Consider the following 27,428-nt stretch of genomic DNA (forward strand, 5'->3'; position numbering starts at 1 on the left):
GTCTCAAAAACAAAACAAACAACAAACAAACAAAAACAAAAAAACCAAAAAGATGGATGGCTCTGGAGAAACAACATCTGTGGTGGCTGACCTGGCCTCTCCATGCACATGCACCCACATATCCACCCAATAAGTATTTTTCCGATTTTTTTTTTTTTTCTTGGTGGCCTAGGCTTTAACCCAGGACCTTGAGGTAGTTAGAGAGCATGTCCTGCTGAGCAGCCTCCCCACCTCCAGACATAGATGTTCTGGATACGTCAAGGAGTGCAGAAGGCTTTATGGCTTTTGCCCCATTCAGTGAACTTATAATGCACTGAATGCTAAAAGGTACATGTTGTTGTCCCTGTTTACTGCTAAGAAAGACTTGGGAAACCTACACTACTTCCTGTAGTCGCTATATACTCCCTGATTCATAAGTTGAAGTCCTGACCCCAAGGGTGATTATATTATGGGGTGGGGCCTTTGGGAAGCAATCACACCGTGAAGGTGGTAGAATCCTTATGAATGGTATTTGTGCCTTAGTGAAAAGACCCAGGGGAGATTGTTCACCTCCTCCACCGTGTGCGCTCCCAGTCTTGAGAAGTTGTTGTTTATAAACCAGAAAGCAGGTCCCCACCACACAGTGAATTTGCTGGCTGTTGTAGTTTACACTTCACAGGCTCTGGAACTATAACTGTTAGTTGTTTATAAATTTTCAGTTTATGGTGTTTTATTAGAGCAGTGGACTGACAACTAGACTGAAATAGAGGAAATGGCTGCATGGCGTAAGCCAGGGTTTCACAGGTAGCCACAGCAGTGGCTGCTCTTAAGGCTCCAGTGGAAGAAAGGGCAGTCTTCTCATTTTGGGTTTGGAGGAAGCCATAGCAGCCCTGATGGAAGGTGAGGCAAGACAAGCTCTGCTGTATCCTGCCTACTGGTCCTGTGATGACAATGTGTTCAGGCAGCTGAGTGTCAGTGGAGGGAGGAGAGTAGCAGAGTACAGGGCAATTCCTTGGAAGTTGAAAATTTCGGGAGATGGGAGCCAGCAAGGTGGGACAGATTTATGGAGAGAGTTAAGGGGTAAAGGTGTAGTGTAGGAAAAAACAGATTCCATCTACCATGGTGGGTTGTAATTTCCATGAGACCCATTGGCCAGGAAAAGGTGGTGGTTTTTAGGAGTTTGTGTTCCTAGAGGTGGTGCAGGGCTATTGCAGATGGTGCTGTGTGGAACTGGGAGGCAGAAGGAGGAGCCCAGCCAGAACAGGAGCCACATTAAGGAGAGACAGAGTGGAAGAGAAGCAGTAGCTTGAGGGGGAAGCCAGAAACAGGATTACCACAGCCTTATTTTGATTGGCATATTTTTCACTTGAAGTCTCAAATGCATTTGTCAGTAGGTGGTGATTTTCTGGTAAAGCAGGAAACTCTTGACACTACTAAAGAAAGCATAAAAATAAAAGTGCTCTGGAAAAGCAGGACATCTATAACTGTGAAATTGTTGAATACAAATCGCGGCTGTTAAAAAGTCCAAGTGGAAGTCTTGCATAGTGGCGCACTCCCAACACCCCAGAAGAAGACAGAAGCCGGGGTTCAAGGCCAGCCTCAGCCTTGGCTGCATGGCGAATTTGAGGCAAAAATGGTTGGAAGTAAAGAAGACAGTTTTAAACAGGGAGCCCTCATCAGTCTTCTCTGAAGTGGTGGGTGGGATTGGCCAAGAAAGAGAGGGGTGAGCATGAGGGTCAGGATAGTGGGGAAATGGAGGGATAACTTAGTGGGAGATAGTAATTGGGAGTTAGAGACAGGATGTGAAGCCGAGATGAAGCAGAGGTGCTGAGTGGGGCTGTGGCCACAGGTACATCTAACTAGCTATTTCCAGGGTAGTAAGACACCATATCCTCATCCCAGTTTCCACAATAATAGGAAACAGGTATAGCATGCATAATTAGAAATCCCGATAGATCTAACTCATTCTAACAATATGCTTCTGTTCCCGAAATCTTATTGTCCTATAATGAACCGTCAGGTCAGTTTTGACCTTGATGTTTATACATACAGTTTAATCCTGCGGTAGAGTAAACTTTAAACCACCGCAGCCCACTAACTGTGGACATGTCACAGACTCCAGGATCAGGCTGATTAGTAAAGAACTAGGCTTGGCCAAGGAATCCTGAGTCAGTGAAGAAGTAGCTTCGAGGGGTCTGTCAGCATGGTGAAAGAGTTCTGACCTGATGGGTCAGAACATGCCCTGAGGTGGGCAGAAGGGCAGCAGCACACAGCTGGAATCTGTAGCAAGCCTACCCTACAGATCCTGCTCATGAGACCGAGACATCTGAGACTGCAGCACTCATTCTTTGTTCTTGCCCAAGCTACCAGCAACACTTTGCGCAGCGTTGTGCACCTAATAGGGGCTTAGTGTGTATCTATTTAGTGAAGGTGTGACAGAAGAGTTCACTAAAGTGCAGAAGCATCATCCAGCACGGTATTCTTTCACATTAGCCTGCCGGGCTCTGCTCTCTCCTTCTACCAGAGGACTTGCATATACCACTTACCTTTCCATTCTTTCACGAATTGCTTCTATAGGATCCTTCGTTTAAATTATCCCATGCTATGCTTGTATAAAGTAGTGTGATTCTTTAAATAATACTAAATACAGTGAGAGAGGTGGGAGTGGGAGGAGAGGAAAAGAGCTAGTAGTGTTTGGTTTAGCATGGTTTATAATATTGAAAACATAGAAATTAACCAGATGAATAAGAAAATAGTTCAAATGTAATATAGATACTCAGGAATTCTGTGTAGTTGAAATAAACAATGAAGTGGAATTATATACTTATATGTATACAGTGCAAGAATATTGTAGCATTATGCATAATATAATCCTTTTTTAAGAAATAAAAGACATTCAAGATGCTCACTTAAATATTCGTAAACTGGAAAACATAGCAGACTCAACAGGAAACTTTAGTTTGCTTCTGAGATGTGGGACCAACAGCTTTGCTTTTGTGTGTCTGTGTTGGTCTGAATGAGACTGGCCCCCATAGGCTCCTATATTTGAATGTCTAGTTTCTCATTGGCGGTAGAATGCTGGAGTAAGATTAGGAGGTGTGGCCTTGTTGGAGGAGATGTGTCATTGGAGATGAGCCTCAGGGTTTCAAAAAGCCCATAGTAGGTCTCCAGTCTCTCTTTGCCTTCCTGCTGGTGAGGAGGTAAACCCCTCAGATACTTCTCCAGTGCTGTGTGTGCTGCCACGCCACAGGACCTGATGGTAATGGACCAACCTCTGAAAGTAAGCAAGCCCCCAGTTAACTGCTTCCAGCGTTGCCTTGGTCATGTTGTTTCTTCACAGCGATAGAACCGTGACTGAGGGTCATTTGTTTGATGTGGCTTCTCTGTCTGTAAACTTCATTCTCTGTGCTGTTTACTTACCTCTCCCATTTATTCCGTAACTATGTGCCTGTGTTCTTAGCACTAGCCAGGGATCTAGTTAGGTACATGGGAATTTATAATACAGTGTGGCGAATCACACACCTGGGAAGGACAGGGACAAGGAGGCTCCCTAGAACTTGCTTCTTTGCTAAAGACACTGTTTATTAAGTGCTTCGTATTTGCAAAGTCCTGGGCTGGTTGAAGCACAGTTCCTATTCCCCACGAACATATAAGCTACGTGACAGGAACGATAGCAAGTTTGTCATGCTGGTTTTTTTTTTTTTTTTTTTTTTCCTGCCCTTTATGTTAGCATTAAACAATAGTAATGCACAGTGTGTGAGATAAGGCCTGGACCCTTCTGTGAGGGGGCTGTAGGCTTCACACAGTGGCTGTGCCTTACAAGGTTGGCACAGCTCACAGGTGAAGGGCGTGTGGTAATGTGAATAAACGTCCTCCCGGTAAGTTTTGGATCACTCTTGTGGTGCATTGTCTTTATCTAAATGCAGGATCCTTTGCATTGTTTTCCTTTCCCAGAGAAAGTCTTTTAAATGGTTTGCTCTAATATTTTTAGTGACAGTGCTTCCTAAAGTAATATAACGGGTCTGAGTAAATGAACAGGCTCCTGGGGCGTGGGCCAGCGAAGGTCCTGCCTCCAGCGTCACAGAGTGGACCAGCATGCTGGGCTTTTGCAGTGGCTGCTCAGGTTCCCAGAGGCTTCCGTGTACTCACTGTGCAGTGTTTCAGCTCATCAGTACAAGCCAGAGTGTAAACAGGAAAGGGTCCCAGTGAGAATCTCTGAGGCATACCCACAGGAAGCTGTGCCCGGACCATTCTGGGTTCATCAGCCCTTGGCAAAAGCCCAGCACCTAATAGCCACTTGAATGAGTGCAGAGTAGGCACTGTGGTCCATGAACAAATGTCCAGCCCAGGCTCTTGTTGCTGCCCTGGTTTTGACATTTGGAGATTGCTAATTCTTAACATTCTCATCCAAAGATATGGTAGCCCCTGCAAGTCCCTTCCCGTCCCGCAACCTTCCCAAGATAGGCCCTGCTGCTAAGAGGTTTCATGTTGCTAAGACTTCATTATTACGAAACAGGCAGCGGAGCGTCATCATAAATAAAAATCCCTGGCAAAGAAAATGAGCCGAGCACATTCTGTGATCCAGTAAACTGATTTTTCCCTGCCTCACAGTGGTCTGTTATCCTGCTAATTCCCCGAACTCCATAATTAACAATGGCCAGCTCTGTTCTGGAGAGAATTACCCAGGTTTGGCCTGGGTGCCTCTGCTGTGATGGGGTGCAGAGGGGTTGGCTGAGTTCCTAGCAGTCTCTCAAAGAAGAGTTCAGTTGCTTTCCCTTGTAATTAAGTGTCATTGTAATAACAGATGTATTTAGCCCCTGGTAACATAGACGACTTCTGGACGAGAGAGTACAGCCGCCCTGCCATACATTGTATGTTTCATGTTTGAAGACAGAACAGTAAGGGAACCACAAGGCTTACTCTCAGAGTGGACTGTATCAGTCATGCACAGTGCCTTCTGGTGCATGCAGTGATAAATAACCTGGCCGGTGGTGTCACTGGATATGGTGTGTGTGGACTGATTTCCTCTTTGAGTTGATGGTACGATGGAAGGAATGAGTTAGAGAAGCATTGACTTAGATAAAACCCAGAGGAGATGCACCTGCTTCCTTTGTTTGGATTCTGATTTGAATAAAAGCCAAGTTAAAAAAAAAAAAAAAAGATAACCTTTAGATAGTCAGTGGAATTTAAGAATAAGCCAGGTGGGATGCTAAGGAATTATTCTTAGTTTTGTTAGGCATGATGATAGCATTGTGTGTTGTATCTGAAAGCACCCGTAAACCGTAAAGATGCAAGTTGAAGCTTATAGGAGTCTGATTAGTGATGCCTGTTAGGGTGCTTAGGCTGGGAAGAGCTTCATGATTGCCACAATTTATTGGGTGTTTGGTTCAGCATTCTCCAAAGTTTATATGTATTGGAGCTTTTGCATGATAAATGTTTTGAGGCAACAGAATTCTCCAGAAAAAATTTATTACATAAGTTGCAAGTATTATAACTAAGGATGTTCGGTCATAAATTCCTGCTTTTAAAAATGGGAATGTTAGATTAACTACATAAATTCCATAATCCTGCCAGGACATTTCTGTGCATAAAGTCTGAGCAGTGTGCCTCCTGCCGCCTGTAACCAAATGTATAAACCAAATGTATGAATGCAGTTTCCTCCTTTTGTTCCTTGTCGGACCTATGCGCCTCCGGGAGCTGTACCTGCTGCAGACCAAGGAACATGCCTCTAGTGTGTAGCCACTTCAGTGCTCAGCTCCATGTGAACAGTGTGTTGTTACTTGAGTGTTGGTGCCATTCTCCAGGATCTAGCCCCATCACTAACTATCCACTTTATTTTATGCTTTACTTCCCCATTTTGTGAAAGGGGAATGATGAGAATAAATTGCTGAATCACAGAGTGAGGAGTAATGAAAGAATGTTTATTTACGAAACAGTTATGAGTGCGTTTGTACAAAGTGTTAAGTGTTTGTTGCTCCTCCTCCAATTGCGTGTTATATTATTTAAAAACAAATAAAACTCACTAGGCTTGGGCTTTAGCTTGGTGGTCCAGTGTGATTCTATAGCATGTGAAGAGCCTTAGTTTTGCTTCTAAGCCAAGACAAACCCCCACTGCACTGAGGCGTGGATGACGGTCTTCTTAATTTCATTACATAGATGGATGCATCTGGAGAATTAAAGGTGCTACTTAATTCTCCCCATCTTAATAGAGACTTAGATTTATCCTTGGTAATCCTTTAAGATTCCTGCTGGAAGTGCTGCCTCTTCCCATTTGTGTTATGTTTTGTTAGGGCTTGCTTTCGATTTGTTGTTTGTTTGTTTGTTTGTTTGTTCGTTGTGAGATAGGATCGTTATATATAACCCTCATTAGCCTCAAATTCATTGCAAGACCCCTGCCTCAGCCTCTCCTGAGTGCTATTATATACTTGTTTTTTTTTTAATTATTTAAGCGTGTGTGTGTGTGTGTGTGTGTGTGTGTGTGTGTGTGTGTGTGTGTATGTACGTACACTCATGTGCATGTATATGGTATAACACCTTTCCCTGTGTGGCCCAGTTAGCACGGAGAATGGCTGTGTGTGTGTGTGTGTGTGTGTGTGTGTGTGTGTATGTACGTACACTCATGTGCATGTATATGGTATAACACCTTTCCCTGTGTGGCCCAGTTAGCACGGAGAATGGCTGGCCTCACATTCTGGAAAGACTAAGAGCTAAGAAGCTAGACCGGCTTGGGCTGGAATTGATGCCATTTGCTGTATTTAGTTTGTTTCTCTAGGCTGCCATTTCCCTAAGCCTAGGCTCAGATACCACCTCTGAAGGGCTGTCCTGAAGATCAGGAAAATGAAAAAAAATTCTGACACAGCCTTTGGTATGTATGGATGTGCTGAGCAAGTTACCCTGAGAAGGGAGAAGGAAGAGCAGGCTTTAGACCCAAGCCCCTGCCTGGAGAGCAGCTACCACACTTGTCCCTGGGGTAGAACAGTGCGGTGGTCCTACTTTTCTTTGAAGTCAAATAGAGAAGAGGCAATATATTTGCCTGACACTTGAACTTCAAGTACGTGTGGGACCCACTTATTTGTCTCTTACCTTCAAAATGTACTTTTTCTGTGTCCCACCTTGAGCATATTGAAATCTCCAAGCCTCAAGATTATTTGCAAAGTGGGATTTTACCTTCAAATAATTAGGAATTGGACAGGAATTTGATATTTCAATGGTGTGTACTTAATATAGAACATTCAAACATGCTAACTACTCCTTAATTGTACTGCTTCTGAAGAAGTATAGTTATTTAACAACACAGAATAAAAACTCTGTACCCACCCCCACCCCTCACTCCCTTATAATTAGCTGTTTTTTTTTTTTTTTAACTGATTTCTAAAAGGGATCATTTAGGGCTTTTAATCTCAGAGTCTTATCTTTCCCCTGTGAGTGAAGCATTAGACTAGTAAGAATGAGTAGCATATGTTTGATTTTTCTATGTCAGTAAATGCCACAGAGTTAGCCCAGGTCATGTTGGCATTCAGTAATGCTCATCAGCTGCTCTCACGACTGTTTTCACTGACATCTACTGTTATAAGCTAGAATATCATCCTTTGAGCTTTGTGTGCAGACACTTGAATTTGACTTAGACAACACTGTCGTGAATGTGATATAAGCCAGTGCTGAGTCTGTGAGAGCGTACGTCCTTCTACGTGTACTTCACGTTTGTACATAGGCAGAGCTGTGGGCTGTGGTAAAGTGTGTCCACCGCATCCTTCATGGTGGAGATAGGAGCTAGAGACCCTGTTTCTGAAACTGAAGTATGGACAGAGGCCTTGAGCGGGACAGATGGCACTCTAAAGAACCAGTGAACTTAAGAATCCTCAGATGCCAAGCTAGCAAGATGGTTCAGGGAACAGAGGCATTTGGTGTGTTCGCCTGGAATCCATTTAACAGTGGAAGGAAAAAAATATAACTCTGCAAAGCTGTTGCTGGCCTTCAATCGTATGCAGTGACTTGTACAAGTGGCACACACACACACACACACACACACACACACACACACAATCACTACTACTAATGACAATATCTGTAAATCCACAGTAACTCCCACAAGCAACACTGGAATCTAGTACACATTTAAGTAATAAGATAATTTACCACACAAGACATATTAGCCAGCAAAAGCAAGAGATTTCTGGATACAGAATCTTAGCTTCTCAGAATGGGCAGGATTTTGGTGAAATTTGTAGGTGGAGCGTTATTTCTGATGGAGTCTTATGCTCAGGGCAATGAACTCATTTCAGAGCTCTTGCTCAGAAGTGTTTGTTCGTTATGCAGAATTGAAAATGTGCTTCAAAGTGGGCAGGGTGTGTGCTGAGTGCTGAAGGAAGGGCATTTGGAAGTGTTTGATTCTCGTGGATTATGAGCCTAGATTGCTCACAGCTTCATTCTCGGTGTCCAGTCAGGCAGCACAGAGGAAGGAAAATGTCTGGCCCATGGGTCCAGGGTGTGGATAAAGGCAGGCAGGTGGCTCTCATACACCGTATTCATATTCACATCAAGATGGGCAGTGGTGCTCTATCATGAGAGTTTGCAAAATAAACAATGAATTCTCCCCAAATGTGTAAATTGGAGCCAAGTGAATAAATTGTTACACAATAAAGTTTAATCTGAATAATCATTCCCCAGTCTTCTGTGCCTCCCTCCCCAACTTGTGCTGGGTGGGAAAGAATCCACCATATTTGGAAACTAAACTCACAGAGAAAAGGTAAGGACTGCTGCTACAAATAGTTCCAGGAGACAGGCAGAGCTAGGGACCTGAGAGTAACTGCATGAGAATGTGTGCAAGGCAAAGAGCAAAGTGCTTGCAGCAAAGTCATCAAAATAGAGAAAACTGAAGCTGCTCCTTATTACTGGCATGCTGATTTAAATCTGCATTTTTATCTCTGGATATTGTGTATTAATGAATTTGAAAGTTAAGCTCTGAAACAAGGACAGATAAATTAAGGGACAGATGTAGAATGAAAGCATTCTATTTTATTTTTTATGAGTTCATTTTCTTAATAATTCTTAGCGTATAACATAATGGGATTACTGTTATGTAAATACGTACCTTTTACTTCTCTCATTTGTTCCTTCTCCTCCTGTCATCATGCTGTTCCTTTTATCCCACTCACATAATCACCCTTTAGCTGTCTGGTGTGTGTATGTGTGTGTGTGTGTGTGTGTATGTGTGTGCGCGCGCGCGCGCGGGCACACACACACGCATGAATGCACGTTTGTGCTTACTTACAGAATTTTCCGTCATCTGTTAATGGGCTTTCAGCTGATTCCATAGTGTAGCCATAGCGAATAGTGCAGCAGTAAACACGGTTGATGTGCAAGTATCTCGGTTGTTCTGATTTAAAGGCCTTTATAAATGTACCCAGAAGTGATGCTGCTGGGTCATACGGTAGTTCTTCTGCTCTCAGACTTTTGAGAACCTTCCATACTGACTTTTCTTCAGTGTCTGAATCAGTTTACACTCCCACCAACAGTAAGGGTTGTTCCCCTCCCCCCAAAATCCTTCCCAGTGTTTGCTGTATTTGTTCCCTTGATAAGAGACATTTTAGCTGGTATGATATGTAATCTCATTGAAACTTTAATTTGCATTTCTTTGATGGCTTTTTCATTTGAGACGTCTGTTCAGTTCATTTACTCTTTTATTGATTGGATGATTCCGTGTGTGTGTGTGTGTGTGTGTGTGTGTGTGTGTGTGTATTTAACTCTGGAGTTTTATTTTGTTTTTAATAGAGTCAAGATATTAATCTCCTGTCAGATATGTAGCTGGCAAAGCTTTTCTTCCATTTTGTAGGGATCTCTTCACTCCGCTGATACATTTTTTTTTTTTTTTTTTTTTAAAGCTGCACAGAAGCCTTTTAATTTAATTCAATCCCATTTGTCAGTTCTTGAAGTGATTTCCTGTGCTTTTACAGTCTGGTTCAGAGTCCTTGCCTGTGTCTGTATTTTGCAACATTTCCTCCTGTTTTTCTCTAGCAGTTTGGAGAGTTACATAAAAGTATTTGATCCATTTTGAATCGAGGGATATGGTCTGTTTTTGTTCTATTTATGGGTATACTATTTTCCGGCACTATTGGTTTTAGTTATGTAGGTTTATTTTTGGCCCTCTGTTTTATCCCATTGATCAACAGGTCTGTTTGGGTGCAGATAGCATGCTATTTTGCCCCACAGTTCTGTGGACTGTATTGAGATCAGGTGTTCTGATACTTCAACAGTGCTCTTTCTGTTAAGGACTGCTTTGGTTTGGAGGAGTCTTTTGTGCTTCTGCATGAATTTTAATGTTCTTTTTCTGCTTCTCTGAAGACTGCTATTGGAATTTTGGTAGAGACTATATTGACTGCAGTTCAGTTATGGTAACACAGCCATTTTCACAATATAAACTCTATCAGCCTCTGAACATACTCCATCTGTCTGTGTGTCCCTCAGCTTCTTTATTTTATTTTAAAAATTTTATTGTTGGAATCGTTCATATTCTTGGCAAGGTTTATACCTAGGTATTTTATTACTTTCAAACTATTGTGAATGCATATTTATTCCTCATTTTTTTTTTCTTCAGCAAATTTCTTATTGGTGTTTGGGAAGGCTGTTGATTTTTGGATCCTGTTACTTTGCTGAAAGTGTGCATCAATTTTTAAGACGTTACTGTTGGTGTTAGGACTTTAGAAAATATATGTATTTGCTTGTGAGCCTCTGTGTTGAAGCTGGGAACTGAACACTGTGTACAAGAGCAGCAAGTGTTCTTAATTACTGATACTTTAGCTTCCTGCTTTCCTATTGTATCTTTTTAATCTTTCTCAAGTCTTATTACTCTAGCTAGGACTTGAAACATTGTGTTTGCCTGAGAACGGAGATGGTAGACATGCTTGTCTTGTTCCTTAAAGTAATGCTTGCATTCTTCTTACATTTAGTACTTAGTATAATGTTGGCTATAGATCCGATGAGTGTAGCCTTGTGTTAGTATGTTCCTCCTATTCCTCGTTTCTTCAGAACTTTTACCATGAAGGAATATTGAATTTTGTCAAACCCTCCCCCATCCCCCATGCCCCACATAATGATCTGGTGAGTTCTATTACGTCTGCATATATGCTGGATGAGATGTATTGGCTTGTGTATGTTTCCTAGTGTGTCCTTGTCGGCTTCTGGTATAGGATACTCTGTTGGCTCCGTAGGATGCATTTGCTCGGGTTTCTCTTCTGTGGAACAGTTTGAGGAGCATTTATAAAGTTCTTGTAGAATTCTCCAGGAATTTGGTTGGTTCTGGGCTTTCTTTATTATAAGGCTTTACCACTGCCACAGTCTCATTGAACCTTGTAGATCTGTGTAAGTTGTACATATCCTCTTAATTTAGCTGTGTCTGTCCTATGTCTCTTAGATTTGATCAATTTCGTCTAGATTTTTCAGCTTTTTGGAGTGAGATTTTCTGTTCATCCTATGGATCACATCAGTATTTATTGAAATGTCTCCTTTTCATTTTTAATTATATTCACTTGGGTCTTCTCTTCTAGATTGATTTTGGGTTTATTGATCCTGATTATTTCATAAAGAGATCAATTCTTGGGGCAGGAGAGATGGCTCAATGGTTAAGAGCACTGTCTGCTCTTCCAGAGGACCTGGGTTTAATTCCCAGCACCCACACGACACCCTCATACAGACATACATGCAGGCTAAACACCAATGCACATAAAATAAAATTAAATAAATTTTAAAAAGAGATCAATTATTCATTTTGTTGATTCTTATTCTTCAAGTCTCTACTTTGTCCGTTATTGCCCTGGTTTTTAATTATTTACTTCTGTCAGCTGATTGGGGGTTTCGTCTTGGTTTTGTTCCCTAAGGCCTTCAGCTGTATCATTTGATAGAAGCTCTTACAGCCATGACCTTTCCTCTTAGAAATACCTCTTCCTGTTTGTGTACTATCATTTTCATTTGATTCTAGGAATTTTGTAATGGCTTTCTATTGTTGCAACTCTTGACTAATTTTGATCTGAAGTCTACTGTATCATTTATCTGAAAGCCCAGGACCAGGATTCCTGGAGAATTCTACAAGACTAAACAAATCCAGCTTCTTTTGCTTGTTAATTTCTAGCCTTTCATTATTTGTATCAGTGTCTTTACCATTGAGGTGTGTTTTTGGAGACAATAAATAGTTTAATTTTTATGTTTCAATACAGCCACCAAATCTACATCTTGGAGTTAAAGTTAAGATCATTTATAATTATGAGGTGAAGTTTGCTAATACCTGTAGTTTTGTAGGTTGTTTTTCTGGTAGGTTAAACTATTGCTTTGTCTTTTTGCTTCCCTTTTTTCTTCCTTAATCTTTTTAGGTGTTTACTGGTTTACATTGTTATACATGGGGCATTCCTTCCTAGCGCTCCCCTGTGCATATATAATCTCTGTGATCTCTGATTTAGTCTTTCCTTATCCTCTGTATCTAGAACTTAAGTATCTTCTGCAGTGCTGCTGACTGGGTACTCATAACTTGCTTTAGTTTGTGCTTGTCTTTAAACGTGCTCATCAGTTTTAAACAGTCACTTTGCTGTACAGAGCAGACTTGCTTGGTAGTTTTCAGAGTGGCAAATAGATCCGTCTGTGCTTAGTTTTTTAGGGTTTCTGTCAAGTGATCTTTTGTTATTTTACTATTGCTTTTGTATGTGGTGCTTTTCCTCTTATACCTCTTAGTTTTATATTTTGGACATCTTCAGTGTTGTGGAAACAGCCTTCTATGATCATATCTTCTGAATTCAAAATGCCTCCTATGCTTAGATGTCAGTTTCTTTCCCTAGATTTCACAAGTTTTCTGCTGTAGTTTCATTGAATAAATTTAGGTTTTAGATGTGTATGTGTGTGTGTGTGTGTTTTAGTCTCAGATATTTCTTGGGTTTGGTTTCTTAATCATTTCCCAGAGTTATTGAGTGTGGTGGTCTTGCCTATTGTTTTTCCTTGTTAATGCTTGAATGCCGTGTCTCCTTGACCTCATCTTCCACGGCTGATGTTCTCTCTTCTGTTTGGTCAAGTCTATTGGTGATGTTTTATGCCATGGTTTTCATTATTCATTGACTTTATAATTTTCCAACATTTCTGTTTATTTTTTTTCCTGTTTCAAATGTCAGTTTTGTTGCTGAAGTAATTGTAGAATTGCACAGGTAAATTAGTGAGACCAGATGACTGTTAAAAAAATGTAGAGATGATTTTTATGTAAAGGAGATGTTTAAAAAGAAGAGAAGAGGGAAAAAAAAGAAGAAAAGGAGGGATGAGCAGTAGTGGTGCACACCTTCCGTCCCAGTACTTGAGAGGCAAAGGCAGGCATATCTCTGTGAGTTCAAGGCTAGCCTGGTCTACAGAGTGAGTTCCAGGACAGCCAGGGCCACACAGAGAAACCCTGCCTAGAAAAAAACCAAAAATAAATAAAGTAATTAATTAAAAATAAAGGCGAGAAAAGTTTTTCTGATAATGAAAGTAGTCAGCTGAATTGGGAACAAGATGAAGATGCATTATTTTAGCAGAATTAAGATACATCATAACTCATATGTGCTTTTGTAGTTTAGATACAAATTGTAATTGAAAAATCATGGTAAAGTATAATTCCTCTAAACAAACACAAGTCTGGACAAGTAGTCTTTATGTGTTATGCATGTAAATAGGCAAAGAAATAACCAGTTAGACAAATTTGTTTGTTTTGGTTTAATCTGTATGATTTGGTATCTTAAGAATTTTTTCAGATAACAATTGAGATGTAATCTGAATAAATTAATTAAATTTAAAAAAGAATTTCTTCATGTAAAATTAGTATAAATTGACTTTGAAAAAAAGAACCATTCTTCTATAACTAGAAAATTATTCCAGTGATCATCTTTTTAGATTAGATGAAATGATAACTTATTAAGATTTCTAGCCTACGGTAACAAGATTTTGGAATAGACAATTAACTGATAGAGCGATGGTTAGCATACTCTGTTGACAGAGACACCAGCCAAGATGGAGTCATTAGAGACTTTGGTAATAAAGAGAAAAGAAAACATCGCGTGCCTATTTCAGTCTGTTGTCAAGGGTCTAAGAACTGCAGTACACAGAAAGGATCAGTACTGGACTCTGGTCCTCCTGGAACGACCCCAGGATGTCACATTTACAGACAAAGGCAAGCTGCTCCAGAGGCTCAGAGCTAAAAGCACTCTTACTTGGAAGCTCAAACAGGATTGAGCAATTTTGTATTTAATTCAGTAGCTATAGCTTGAATAAGGAAAGTGGAAGTAATTCAGTGTGTTTAATTGCTCATATGTGCTTTTTCAAAGGCAAAGAAAACATAAGGAATATTGAATTACTAAGGGGTCCAGGCTTGGAGGACATAGAATTGTTTCCACTTTTCAGTGTTATTCCAGAATTAACACTGGAATTGGATTCTCTTCTGATCTTCACCTATTTTCCGCTCTGTGAGAGAATCACCATCGTTAGATGTGTTAGACCTCTGCTAGTCCCACCTTCAGGGCAGGAACCACTGTCTTCTCTTCCTTCTTGCACAGCCAGCCATGCACTTCTTTCTGAGAGCTCATATTCTTCTTAGCATGTGTCACAGTGTACAGAACAAATTCAGCAATACTTTTTATAGACTTAGAATACTTTTTTTTTCAAGATAGTCAAGGCCCCAAACATGAGATAATTTCAAATAAGTACTTTTTTTGTTACAGAGATTCATTTTGTGCTAGAGGATGAAGGGATGACATGGAATACATTTTTGAATGTTTTCACTTTTGCAGTTAGCCATTGTTTCCCCTGACTTCACGTCCCAGGAGTTGAGCAGAGCTGTCCTCGCCATGCTTTTTAAATTCAATGTTCCAGATGCTTCCTGCATCCTCTGGAATCCATGCAAAAGCTGGAGGAATCTACAGCTGGGTGCGTCTTAATCTTAGCGTCTCTTGAGACTCTTAAAACTGTTGTGACGGTCAGTGCTTCCTTTTGTTCATGTGGACCATGTCTATATATTAGAATTAAAATGGAAACTTCACCAAAACAGTCGTAAACAAGTATCCATTTCAGAAGCCTTTCAGAACCATGGCATCATCACACGGAGTCTGTAGAAAGCTCCTGCATCACCACGATGCTACGACAGTGGCTTAGGATATCTTAGTTTGAAAGTAAACGGGATACCCACAGCCTCGTAAAGCTTTTGGCAGTCCCCAGGGACAATCCATCTCACCTTCAAAACTCCTAATGGAGAGTAATAGCTAGGAAATAGGATTGTTACATGAACAGTACATTTAATAAGTACTTTTAAAAGGGTGTGGCTGAAATGATAAGTCCTGGGCAATAATATCAAATATGTATATGTTGTATTTTAATAAACAGATATACACAGAGCATATATATATATATATATGTACATATGAGGCATAGTTATATAATGCCTATAGTAGTGTATTACTATATTATACTATTATGTATTTACAGAAATTATGCTAAATTATAAATGTGTATAGTTTATATTTATATAGTAAGATTGTGAAGATATTCATAGTGACTAAATATTGTACCACTTTGTAGTTTTATTGTATATCAATGTTATTAAGAATATATATAATGTAAAGAAGAATAAGAGCATTTAGGGTTTCATGATTAGTATTTTCTGATCTCTAGGTTTGGCATGTAGAAATAGACAAGCCATATAATTCATCAAAATGTTCCCCAGTTAGCTGGTGTTCCTTATTAATGTCCATGGGCACAAAACTTTATGTGGTACTGAAGACTCTTTCTATTTCCTTTGAGAATAAATCAAGCAGTTGAGTGGTCCGATGGCGTGTATGAAGACCAACACTGCATGGTCGCTGGTGGGCAAGATGGAGTCCTCCAGTTAGGCAAATACACTTTTTGGGAGTTTTTCCAAAATGTATGACATCTCACTCAGCTTTCCTAGCACTCGTCCTTCTTTGTGTCTTTTGAAAATATCTGATTCCCCCAAACTTTATCCCTAGATTAAGTCAGGTTTCTAGCAGTTGTGTAGTGTGTGTGTGTGTGTGTGTGCTGTTAAGCTACAGACAAAAATCAGGTTGTAATCATGAGATGATAGGAATGTGAGTGTTCCACTAATTGGAGGTGGTGTTTTGTTTTGTTTTGTTTGGTTCTTTGTTTTCATCCAGTAGAATCCATTTCTTAAAAAGAATTTAAGAGCCTCTGGGACATTTCCTAAGCTGTAGCAATTCATGCTTCGGCTTTCTGAGAGAAATGGTTAGAATGTAGATCAGCCAGTCAAATGCATTTTGCTTTTTTTTATGAAACACATAGTCACCATTTAAAAATTCCAACTTTTAATACGGTTTTGTAAAAAGTATTTTTTTGAATCTTCAGCTTTATTTTACAAATTAGCAAATGGTGTCACCAGTCTTCTTGAATCTTGAAAATATTGTTTCAAGCACTTTGATAGACTACCGAATTCTATCAAAACAAACCTTGGCGGATAAGATTTTTATGATCTTTGAATGCCAGCATTTATTGAATTAATTTATTCTCAACATTAGACTTACTTCCTCTTTCATACTTACCCTGAGGGACTTGCTTCTGGACATCACAGTAAAACAAAGATTGTCAGGAGAAGGCCAACTGAGGCATTGTGTTTAGAAAAACAGGATATTAAATGCGCCCGGACACAAGTATCAAGGCCTCTGGTTTGAGATTTAGCTTTCCAGCGACCAGGTTGTCCTATAGCTACCACATTATTGGAGGATCAAGTTCTTCACCAGTCCCTCCAAGGAAAAGGGAAAGTTAGATGGCCAGTGTCTCTATTAGGGTTTGTCTTATGCTAAGTAGCAAGCCAGTTATTTTATGCACAAAACGTCTATTACAGAATATTACTCTATCAGTTTTGTAATTAAAGAAGTCAAACCTCACAGGTAAATAAGCTTGTCTAAGAAGCAGTGCTGGTAAATGGTGGAGAGAGATTCTAATCAAAATTTGCCTGTTTTAAAGCTTTCAATCTGTTTTCCAGGAAGAGATTTCAACATTTGAGAGCTTAGTTAGGGAAAAAGAAAGAATGGAGAACAGGAGTGAGCGGGACAAAATCTCTCCTACAGCTGGTGTGAGTAGGACAGAACCTCTCCTACAGCTGGTGTGAGTAGGACAGAGCCTCTTCTCAAGCTGGTATGAGTAGGACAGAACCTCTCCTACAGCTGGTATGAGTAGGACAGAACCTCTCCTACAGCTGGTGTGAGTAGGACAGAACCTCTTCTACAGCTGGTGTGAGTAGGACAGAACCTCTCCTACAGCTGGTGTGGGTAGGACAGAACCTTTCCTACAGCTAGTGTGAGTAGGACAGAACCTCTCCTACAGCTGGTGTGAGTAGGACAGAACCTCTCCTACAGCTGGTGTGAGTAGGACAGAACCTCTTCTACAGCTGGTGTGAATAGGACAGAACTTCTCCTACAGCTGGTGTGAGTAGGACAGAACTTCTCCCACAGCTGGTGTGAGTAGGACAGGACCTCTCCTACAGCTGGTGCGAGTAGGACAGAACCTCTCCCACAGCTGGTGTGAGTAGGACAGAACCTCTCCTACAGCTGGTGTGAGTGGGACAGAACTTCTCCCACAGCTGGTGTGAGTAGGACAGGACCTCTCCTACAGCTGGTGCGAGTAGGACAGAACCTCTCCCACAGCTGGTGTGAGTAGGACAGAACCTCTCCTACAGCTGGTGTGAGTGGGACAGAACATCTCCTACAGCTGGTGTGAGTGGGACAGAACCTCTCCTACAGCTGGTGTGAGTAGGACAGATCTCTCCTACAGCTGGTGTGGGTAGGACAGAACCTCTCCTCCAGCTGGTGTGAGTAGGACAGAACCTCTCCTACAGCTGGTGTGAGTAGGACAGAGCCTCTTCTCAAGCTGGTATGAGTAGGACAGAACCTCTCCTACAGCTGGTATGAGTAGGACAGAACCTCTCCTACAGCTGGTGTGAGTAGGACAGAACCTCTTCTACAGCTGGTGTGAGTAGGACAGAACCTCTCCTACAGCTGGTGTGGGTAGGACAGAACCTTTCCTACAGCTAGTGTGAGTAGGACAGAACCTCTCCTACAGCTGGTGTGAGTAGGACAGAACCTCTCCTACAGCTGGTGTGAGTAGGACAGAACCTCTTCTACAGCTGGTGTGAATAGGACAGAACTTCTCCTACAGCTGGTGTGAGTAGGACAGAACTTCTCCCACAGCTGGTGTGAGTAGGACAGGACCTCTCCTACAGCTGGTGCGAGTAGGACAGAACCTCTCCCACAGCTGGTGTGAGTAGGACAGAACCTCTCCTACAGCTGGTGTGAGTGGGACAGAACATCTCCTACAGCTGGTGTGAGTGGGACAGAACCTCTCCTACAGCTGGTGTGAGTAGGACAGATCTCTCCTACAGCTGGTGTGGGTAGGACAGAACCTCTCCTCCAGCTGGTGTGAGTGGGACAGAACATCTCCTACAGCTGGTGTGAGTGGGACAGAACCTCTCCTACAGCTGGTGTGAGTAGGACAGAATCTCTCCTACAGCTGGTGTGGGTAGGACAGAACCTCTCCAGCTGGTGTGAGTGGGACAGAACATCTACAGCTGGTGTGAGTGGGACAGAACCTCTCCTACAGCTGGTGTGAGTAGGACAGATCTCTCCTACAGCTGGTGTGAGTGGGAGAGTATCTGTCCTACAGCTGTGTGATCCTGGTTTGCAGCTGTACTTCTGGATCAGAGGTTACTTGCAAGATGTCAAGGATGGTCAGTGAAGAAGCTTTTCCTTGCCAGAACCTAAATGTCATCTGCCAGGTGTGTTTCTGATTAGATAAGAGCAGGCTCTTTCACACGTCACCTGCCGATTCTGCTTTAATGGTGTATGGTTAAGGTAGATGGGGCCAGTGTTTGAAGCTGCACTGTAGCAATGCTTTCCAAATTATCCTTCCAGGATTTTGTATGCCGCTGTTGACTGGAACACTGAGGAATGGGAGTCCTCAAGCCCTTCAGGAAGCGATCTAATTGCTACAGCAATCTGGAGAGCTAATGTCCTAAGGAATGGAACACTTTCCTCTAGTCATGTGGCTAGGTACAGGCGAAGATCTCCAGGCATGTGACTAGGTGCAGCTGACGACCTTGGTAATTAAAGGCCAACTTGTAAAACTCGAGGCTTTGACATCACTGCATTCATCTCTCACTAGTGAATGTAGCATCTTTTTCTTATAGAGAAACAGCCCATTTGTCTTCTTCCTCTCCCTTCTGAGCGTGTTTAGCTTGAGTGTGGTGTCCGAGTGCAGACCTTCAGAGAATTCAAAGCTAAAACACTTGGACAGAAAACTTTATTGAATTCCTTGAATTTAGAAAACTTTCTTCCTAGAAAGAGTTGGTTCCCCACCCCACCCCCACCCCCTAAGCAACATAGGGAACAGATAGCAACTGCAGTCTTTTGCCCTTAAAGAAACTAGAACCAAAAGATAGAAGAAACTGCAGCCAGTGTTAAGAGGCAGAGGCTATTTCTGGCTCTAATTTTGAGGAATCTTCGTAGTCATCATTCTTTAAGAACTGCATTTCAGAACAGTCACAAACAACAGAGCAGCCGTCCTCTTCAAAAGCAATCACCCCAAAAACAGAAGCAGAAGCTCTGCTAGGAATTTCTGACCCTGGTCGTAACTTCAGTGCCTTTGAGGTTGTGGCACTTTCCTAGCAAGCAAGGATGTTCCTGAGGTGCTGTCGGAAGCCATGGCTGTTTGGGCTGAGGGTCAGAGAGATCAGAACTGTAGCTCTGGGCTAGGATTGCAGCCTCAGGTTGGCTGGGGAGATGGTCTGAGGAACATGACATGTTCTGCATCTCAGAAGGGAGAACTCATGTTCTTAACTACTTATTCACCACAAGGACAACAGCATTCATTATTTTCTCTCATTCTGTCCTCTCCACTTGAAGACAGACCCTGGAGCTCCCTAATCATTTGTCTTTCTTCTTCTTCCGAGATAGAGCAGAATAGAGAACTTGAGCAAAATGGCCAGCAGACTGACAAGCGTAGCTGGCACAGAGCTGTCCACAGGCAGCTCACTCCAAGGCAGATTGGATGTGAAAAAGGCTTCACACCCCATAGGACTTGCCAGAAACAAGTGCTAGCGGAGTCACCTACACAGTTAGCAGAGGGAATGTTCCCGCCTAGGCAGTGTTTCTGAAGCTGAAGGGATGCCGTTTGATGATGCTCCTTCGTTCCCTGGCTACATAGGCAGCTTACTGGGAGCAGCTACCATTCAGAGCTGTGTCAGCAGATTGCAGTCCACGTCTCTCAGAGAGCACATTGCTAGGCCAAAGAGATATTTTCACTTACTGACATTTCTGTCAGCACCAAAACGTTGAGGATCTTAGAGTCTCCTGCAGTCACAGAGAACTAGAGGAGAATCTAAAAAAAACCTGACAGTTTCAGAGAACTTTATAGTTTTCAAAGATTATCACTCAAGTACTATTCAGATTCAGTTTTGAACATAGCATCTTACCTTATTGCTCGGAACCACGGCATCCTCATTTAGTTTGCTAATCACTGCTGTAGCTACTTTGATGTAATTATTTTGGAGGGGGCAGGTAGAGAGCAAAACTGGGCAAGTTGACGTAAGAGTTAATGGAGGAAGCAAGCAGTGTTTTCGTAAACTATTCTGTTCCTGGTCCACAAGTTGCCCAGGACTCAGTCCAGAAGCAGAAATATTAAAACCCAAATCATAACCACGAGTAGTGTGATAGTTCTAGCTACTCAGAAGGCTGAGGAGGAAAATTACCTGAGCTCAAGTTTGAGGTCAGCCAGGACAAGATATCCCATGAATCCACCCCTGGAAAAAGATATGTACACACCAAGCTTCGAACAGAATGGTTTCCTTTTTTACCCCCAATCTGAGAGCAATTAGTCTTCTGCTGCCTACCTAGAAAAACACTCTGCCCAGCCTTTTGTTCCCTTGTACCAGGCAGTGAGCGTGCCTGGGAAGTGAGGTGTCCACATCTTGGGGAGTGTTGCTGTAATTACTCTAGCCTCCTCATAGCATGATGTTCCTGGACCTGTGGCAGAGGCTTGGCTGGCTGGGGGTATAATTGTGGAAATAATAGGGTAAAGACTAAGTGATTTACTGAAGAGATAGGTAGGGATAAGGATAATAATTGTGTTTTATCTAACAGAATTCTGAAGGGAAAGATGTGTCCCTCCTTATATTCTGGCTACTTTGTTTTTCTAGGCACTTTAAAAAATAAGTTATTGTACTGATCATTACTGTTCTTGTGTAAAATAGTGTCTTGGGTTTGTAAGGTCTGAAGTGAAATGTTTGCCTTCTTAATTTAAGAACTCATTGGTTTATTTGTTTTTTGTTTTTTTCCCTCAGGTACTCAGCACATGGTAGTTTCATGCCAAGAACAATAGACTCACTGGTGTGGAATTAAGTCTTTGGGTAATTTCACTCTAAGTCTGTATCACATTCCTGGCATCTCCTATGCAAAGGCACTTTAAAAGTTGCCTTTTTTTATTTTTATTTTTTTTGGTATGTATTAAAATACAGACAGGCAAAGAGGAAGGAGAATTTCCATTAAGTGTCACCCACTGATAGGATCATTGCAGTGTGAAGTACCACAGAAACTGTCTCTGTCTCACCCTACGTTGGGTCTCAGCACATCATTTTCATGAACACCCATGTGGAACACCTTGTCGTGCCATCCGGCTGCATCCACTAGCTCTGTGGGCCTCACCATGGTCTGGCAGCTTGTCTAGGCAGACCAGCCTGTTGGCATTTGGATGATTTCTGGTGTCAAATGTATAAGCAGTGCTTCAGTGACATTCTGGAAAACCTTGTGCCCTCGTTTGAGTGCTACCTTTCTATACTTTAAATAAGTTGCTTGGAAGTATCATTTGTTGGGTCAAAACTTTGACCATACTGCCCTTGGTATGGGTTCTTCCTCTAGGCTTCTAGTTCTGTTTAAGACTCTATGATCTGAACAGCAGTTCTCTTCTAGTTTTTGTGTCCCCCCCCCCCAATACTCTAAAAAAGAAAAAATAAACCTAAAATGACTCATTCTCACTAGGCTTTTTAAAAATGTGTGGTATGAAGTGTAAAAACTTGGCAGTAAACCCACAATACCCCTTAAGAGAATTCTTGGTAACTGATTGTCAGCAGCAGTTTTGACAGCACGAGTCCACTCTACACCTTTGATTACTGTCCAAAAACCCAGTGCAAACAATAATTAGACAATACCCAGGCTGTGACCAAGAGGGTCAGCCAGCAGTTTAAACAAAAGTGTCAGTTACACAGATGCCGTAAATGCATCCACCCAGCAGTGTTTGAGCCCCCACTACATGCCAGTGGGGAGGTCGGAGAGCAGCCCTATCCATTGTGTGTACTTCTGTGTAGGTGTGTATGAGCAAATGAAGAGAGGGCTCCATACTAACAATAATTTGTATAGTATCTTAGGAAAAAACACATGTTGTGGGAACATAATAGAAACATAAAAGGAATGGGATGTTTTAGATATGAAGAGAAAGAATATTTTTATCTCTCTGACATGATTAATATTTGGGCCAAAACTTCCAGGAGAAGATAGTAAAGCAGGATGCCCCCTGTGACAAACCTGGCACGATGTGCTAGAGAGGTCCTTGAGGCAGAGGAATGCCATAGCATACCCTTGGGGCCGGCTCACCCCCACCCATGCCACAGCTCTACTGTGTGCAGGTCCCACTCTCCCAAGTGCTGCAGCCAGTGAGAGATGGGGCCTGCTCTCCAGAGTGCCACAGCCAGTGAGAGCCCAGTTACTTTTTAAACCTAGCACTTCTAAAAGAGTGCTGAAGTAAGCTGCAGGATCAGTGTCAACTTGCTTCTATCATGGATAGACAGGCTGGTGGAAAGAAAGCGCAAGGGGGTGAAAGGTGTGATGGACAAGTGAGTAAGGAAGAAGGGGGGTCAGAATTAAGCTTTGGCAGAGAATGCACTAAAAATGCATTGGGATTACACTGGAGGCCTTAAACTTGGAGTAGGAAATAATCTGAGTAACGAAGGAAATGGGCATTGCAGATGCCCTTTGTTGTTGCTTATTGCATAGTTTTCCCAATTTAGCTCTTTTTAGTCCAAACCTCACTAAATAGACCAGGTTAGACTCACACTTGTGGTAACCCATGTGCCCCTGACTTCCAAGAACTGGGATAACTATAGACCACCGCACCCTACTGAGCCTGTGCTGTTTGTAGTGAGATGTAACTAAACCCTTTTTTTTTTTTACCTTCTTCTCAATAAAAGCAGGTTATTTCTGTTAACTATACCCAATAAGAGAGCAGAGGAACCAATCGTAATCTCACCATGTTGCTGTTTTAAGTACGGAGCAGAATCATAATAGTTCTGTGTGAAAATTATTAAAGTATTATAGTTTTGTCACCTCTTCTAAAATTCCAACTTTATTTGAGAAAAAGGAAACATAGAATACCTATTTATCTTTTCCCTACTTGGCCAGTCCCCCAACTTGAAAATAATGCAGCAGCCCTAGTAAGTGGGAATACATGAACTTGCCAGCTAACAGTTCTGTCCCAGTGTCCCATGTCCCGTGAAAAGGAACTGATGGTCTTTCCCTGCTCTGCCCACCATATAGGACACTAACATGGCTGTTTCTGAGACCGTTATGTATGGCATTTGTGATGCTAATTTCATGTGTACCCAGTAGTGATAAAAACCATTACATTGTCAGGCCATGTAGTATTCAAGAAGTATAAGACCCTTGTACAAGGGCGCAGACTAGGCCGCACTCGTTAGAGAAAGCCTGAGCTGTGTGACATGGTGCTGCGTAATTGCAGCTACCTACTTGCTTGTGGGACTTGCCTGTTTGGAATGTCAGTGTTGATCCCTGGCCGTCTCCTCTGCTTTTAATATGAGCTTTTGGGCTCACATGTAAAAAGTTAATCTAGTTGAAAAGACTTGTAACATTTACTATATTGTGAAAAATTCTGTGGTAATTGATCTCCCCTGCCCCCCTCCCTCAATTACTCTGTATGGAGAATTTTTTCCTTGTAAGGTTCTGCTTTGTGGTTAAGAAGTGGTGAAAGTCAGGTAGAGAGTAAGGCTGTGATAGCAGCTCACGTGCTTGCTGCTTCTCAGTCTTTAATTGCTTTTTTAGAGACAGAAGTTAAAGCCAGCTCATTGATTTATGACTGAATGACCTGGGGCAAGCCCCACTTCTTCAGTGAAGTAGAAAAACTAATAATACTTGCCTTATTGGGTTATTGGGAAACTCTTAAGAGATAAAGATCAAGCAAGAGTTAATAGCCAGTACTTAGCATAAAGGCTCACACCCAGTTAGCAAAGCCCTTCAGAAACACTGGCTGGAAACCAGTGTGTAGAGGAGTGGGTTCAAGGCAGTCTTAGAGAGGAGGTACAGTATGTTTGTTTAACCATCATTTAGATCTATAACAGCAGCTATGGCAGTTATGATAGACCTCTTTTATTGGCTCAGTTAAAGTTCTAAGCACTTTATTTCACTAGTGTTTTACAACTATAAAAAGGGAACCTGCGTTGTCATTCTGCTAGAGGGGTTCAGCACAATACCTTCAGTTCCTGATTGGAGAAAGTTGGCTTCTTAGTCAGTCCTGTCACTCCCTGTAGGAAAAGAAGCTCTGCACACTGCCTGCTTTCCTGCTCCCAGGGGAAGAGCAGGTTCTTCTTCCGAAGGAACCGGAAAGGCCCCAACCTTCCTGCCAAGTCCTCATCCCAGTGTCCCTAATATTTCAAGGGCAGTAAAAATGAAACAAAATAAAAACAGAAACCAGTAGTTACTGTTTGATGTTTATTGATAGGCACAGAGGGCAAGTATTTGTTTTATATTTCTAGCCATACCACCTGAAGTTTTAAAACCACAAAACAGTGATCTTGAGGTGGCAGCTGGCCTGTGGTTAACTGGATGTTCAGAAATCCTGCTGCATACTGTGTTCTGCTCAATGTGTAGGCCTCTGCTTCCTCTTCTCCTCTGCTGAAGAGCACCAACAGTGAGCTGACGTGAGTATACCAGCTCCGACTTTGCGCTAACTCCCATCCACTCTGGCATTCAGCAAGGGCTTCCTCTTGAGAGGTTTCATCATGTGCAAGGCTGAGGAGTGCCATTCAGTATGTGGCTTCTCTGAGTCTCCTGGCTTCTGGGGGAAGTAGGCTGGTTTCTGAGCACAGCTTCTGAAGCTCTTTCTCTGCATCATACTCGGCTCTGGTCTGTAAGGGTGAGTGTTTCCCAAGGTGTTTGCCTGTTCCCAAGCTCCATGGAGGTCATATTTGAGGGATACAAACCCATAAAGTAATTAGCAGATGAGTCAGTGAACTGCTGTGGAGCCCATCCAGGCTCTCCGCTTAGCAGTTTATCTGCCTGGGTGGTGGCTTCTGTCAGAGGTCTGTGGGGACAGTGGACTCAGTGGGCTGTGGCTGTGCCTCGTGTAGACTTGGGTTATAATTATGTGTACTTCTTTCTGGACTCATAGGCTGTGCTGTGGAGAAGGTGCAATCTGGCAGCATCTAGTAGGGTACAGAGCATTTATGTATCTCAGAATGTGAAGAAGTTACTTACAGAGCAACAGGAAAGCCATTCCGTCTCTCCTTGGCAGTAGTGAGCAATTTACTCCAGCTCGAGCAGAAAATTAAATGTTTCGTCACCCACCTCACTGGGTCAGATGATCATATGGAACCAACTGTGTCGTTTTCCCTTCTTCTCCCATGGTTGTTTTACATTTTCCAATGAGGTTATTTTAGAGTTTAGATGTATTGCTTAGCACCCCTACCATGCACGTCTAAAGAAGTATAACTCATGTTCAAGGATAAAGGCATATACTTCATTGGCTCTCTCAACACCGGTTGAAATAAACAGTCCCTTTTTCTTGCCTCAAAAAGGGGAAAACAGTATTTTATTGTGTGGGCATGTTGCCTGCATGTGTCTATATGTATCACATGTGTGTAGTATCCAAGGCGGCCAGAAGAGGGCGTCATATCCCCTGGAATTGGAGTTACAGATTATCAAGAGCTCCTATGTGCGTGCTGGAAATTGAGCCTGAACCTTTTGGAAGAGAAGCCACTGCTCTTAAGCACTGTCTCTTTATTTTAACATACCCAACATTTAATTTTATTATCCTCACACCTCCAGGCTGGTGGGATAAAGAGCCGTATGTAGAGATGGGGTAGAAAGTAGGAGAAGATAGCGTGAGAATGTCCTGGAACCTGAGCCATTGTCTCTCACCCAAAACAACAGCAGGTGGTAGATTTCAGAGAAAGTAGACCAGGTAGAAAGACTCATTTTTCACCTTGTTTGTCAACTTACCTGAGGCCAGTCAGAGACTGATGGCTGTGTCAAGTGCCCCTCGCAGCATGGCTGTTTGCTATTTTTGAGGAGAAAAAAAAAAAAAAAAGCATGGCAGATGGCACTAGGTATTTCATGATAACCACTGTGATCATGAGCTGCGGGCATAAATACAAAAAATGTTGGTTTATGTCCCTAGTTTACTTAGTGTCTAGCCACAGCTCTGCTTTAGATATCTGGCTTTCTTTTGGCATCAGGGCCAAAAGCAGCCTTGTGGCTGATGTCCACTGTCATTCTGTACACGTTATTTCTTCTTACCCCTCTCCCAGCCTCCACCCATCTTTACTCTCAGGAGTCTGCAATGCTCCTGAAACAAAAATGCCTGCCAACAAATTAGCTCTAAACTCTTGTTTGCACTAAGTAACTTAACAATTATATCCAACATTGCTTTCATTTGGGTGAAGTGTTTTAACTCCTAGGGTCACTACAAATTAATATAAAATAAATGTGCATTTCTGCTATTAACCCTGTTAAGGAATACATAATATTATTTCCCTTAGTGTTAAAGCCAACCTCCAAAAAGGATAATTAGTGCAATAAGGTTTTTTCCTTGAGGAGCCCATCTACCCTGGAAGTATTAGCTGCTATGCCTTGACTATGAAAACAAGTAGATAGTTCATGTTGAAATTGTTCCTGTCCTTTAACTGGCTGGCCTCAGTGGGGTTTGCAACATTCTCAAGATTAAACTGGCGGGAAGAGTACAAACCCTGCTCTGTTGCACTTTCCAATACACATCGTCTTCCCTGGGGGCAGATTCCGCTAGCTGGTCCCTCCTTCCAGTGTCTTTACGAGAATGTCCTCATGACCTGGAATATCCTCTTCCACATCTTCCCTCTGCAGACTCCACCTTAGAGTCTCTGTTCTTTTCATGTTAGCCTTCGCCCCTGAGAGAATGTAGTCAGTCTGCAAACCTTTCAAGTATAGTGTCACCTGGTCTTATTCCTAAATTCCCTCTCACACGAATCCATGTATTGAATGAATCTCTACAGAGGCAGGTTGCTGTTTAAAATAGCTCCCCAAACCGTAAGTCTTTTAAAAGCACTTCTCCGCGGTTTAGACTTATTTTATAGGCATCCATGTTTCTCCAGCATGTACCACGTGAGTGCC

At 42.1% G+C, this 27,428-nt stretch overlaps 1 protein-coding gene and 1 long non-coding RNA gene across 4 annotated transcripts in view; one reads left to right on the forward strand and one right to left on the reverse strand.

Moving 5' to 3' along the window:
- The window catches only part of LOC127189402 (guanine nucleotide-binding protein G(q) subunit alpha), a 225,327-nt gene that overhangs the window by 91,984 nt on the left and 105,915 nt on the right, over positions 1-27,428 (forward strand). The gene's annotated exons all lie outside the window — the stretch shown is intronic.
- LOC127189403 (uncharacterized) lies at positions 17,152-18,484 on the reverse strand. 3 transcript variants are annotated; one of them, XR_007830647.1, is made up of 3 exons: positions 18,439-18,484; positions 18,280-18,406; positions 17,152-17,288 (listed from the first exon to the last, which is right to left on the reverse strand). It is a non-coding gene; the product is annotated as an uncharacterized LOC127189403 (long non-coding RNA). The 3 variants fall into 3 exon arrangements; XR_007830646.1 differs by lacking the exon at positions 18,439-18,484 and adding an exon at positions 17,673-17,799 and having other exon boundaries at positions 18,280-18,325; XR_007830648.1 differs by lacking the exon at positions 17,152-17,288 and adding an exon at positions 17,924-18,023.

This window comes from Acomys russatus, chromosome 5, assembly GCF_903995435.1.
Source record: "Acomys russatus chromosome 5, mAcoRus1.1, whole genome shotgun sequence".
Lineage (NCBI taxonomy): Eukaryota > Metazoa > Chordata > Mammalia > Rodentia > Muridae > Acomys > Acomys russatus.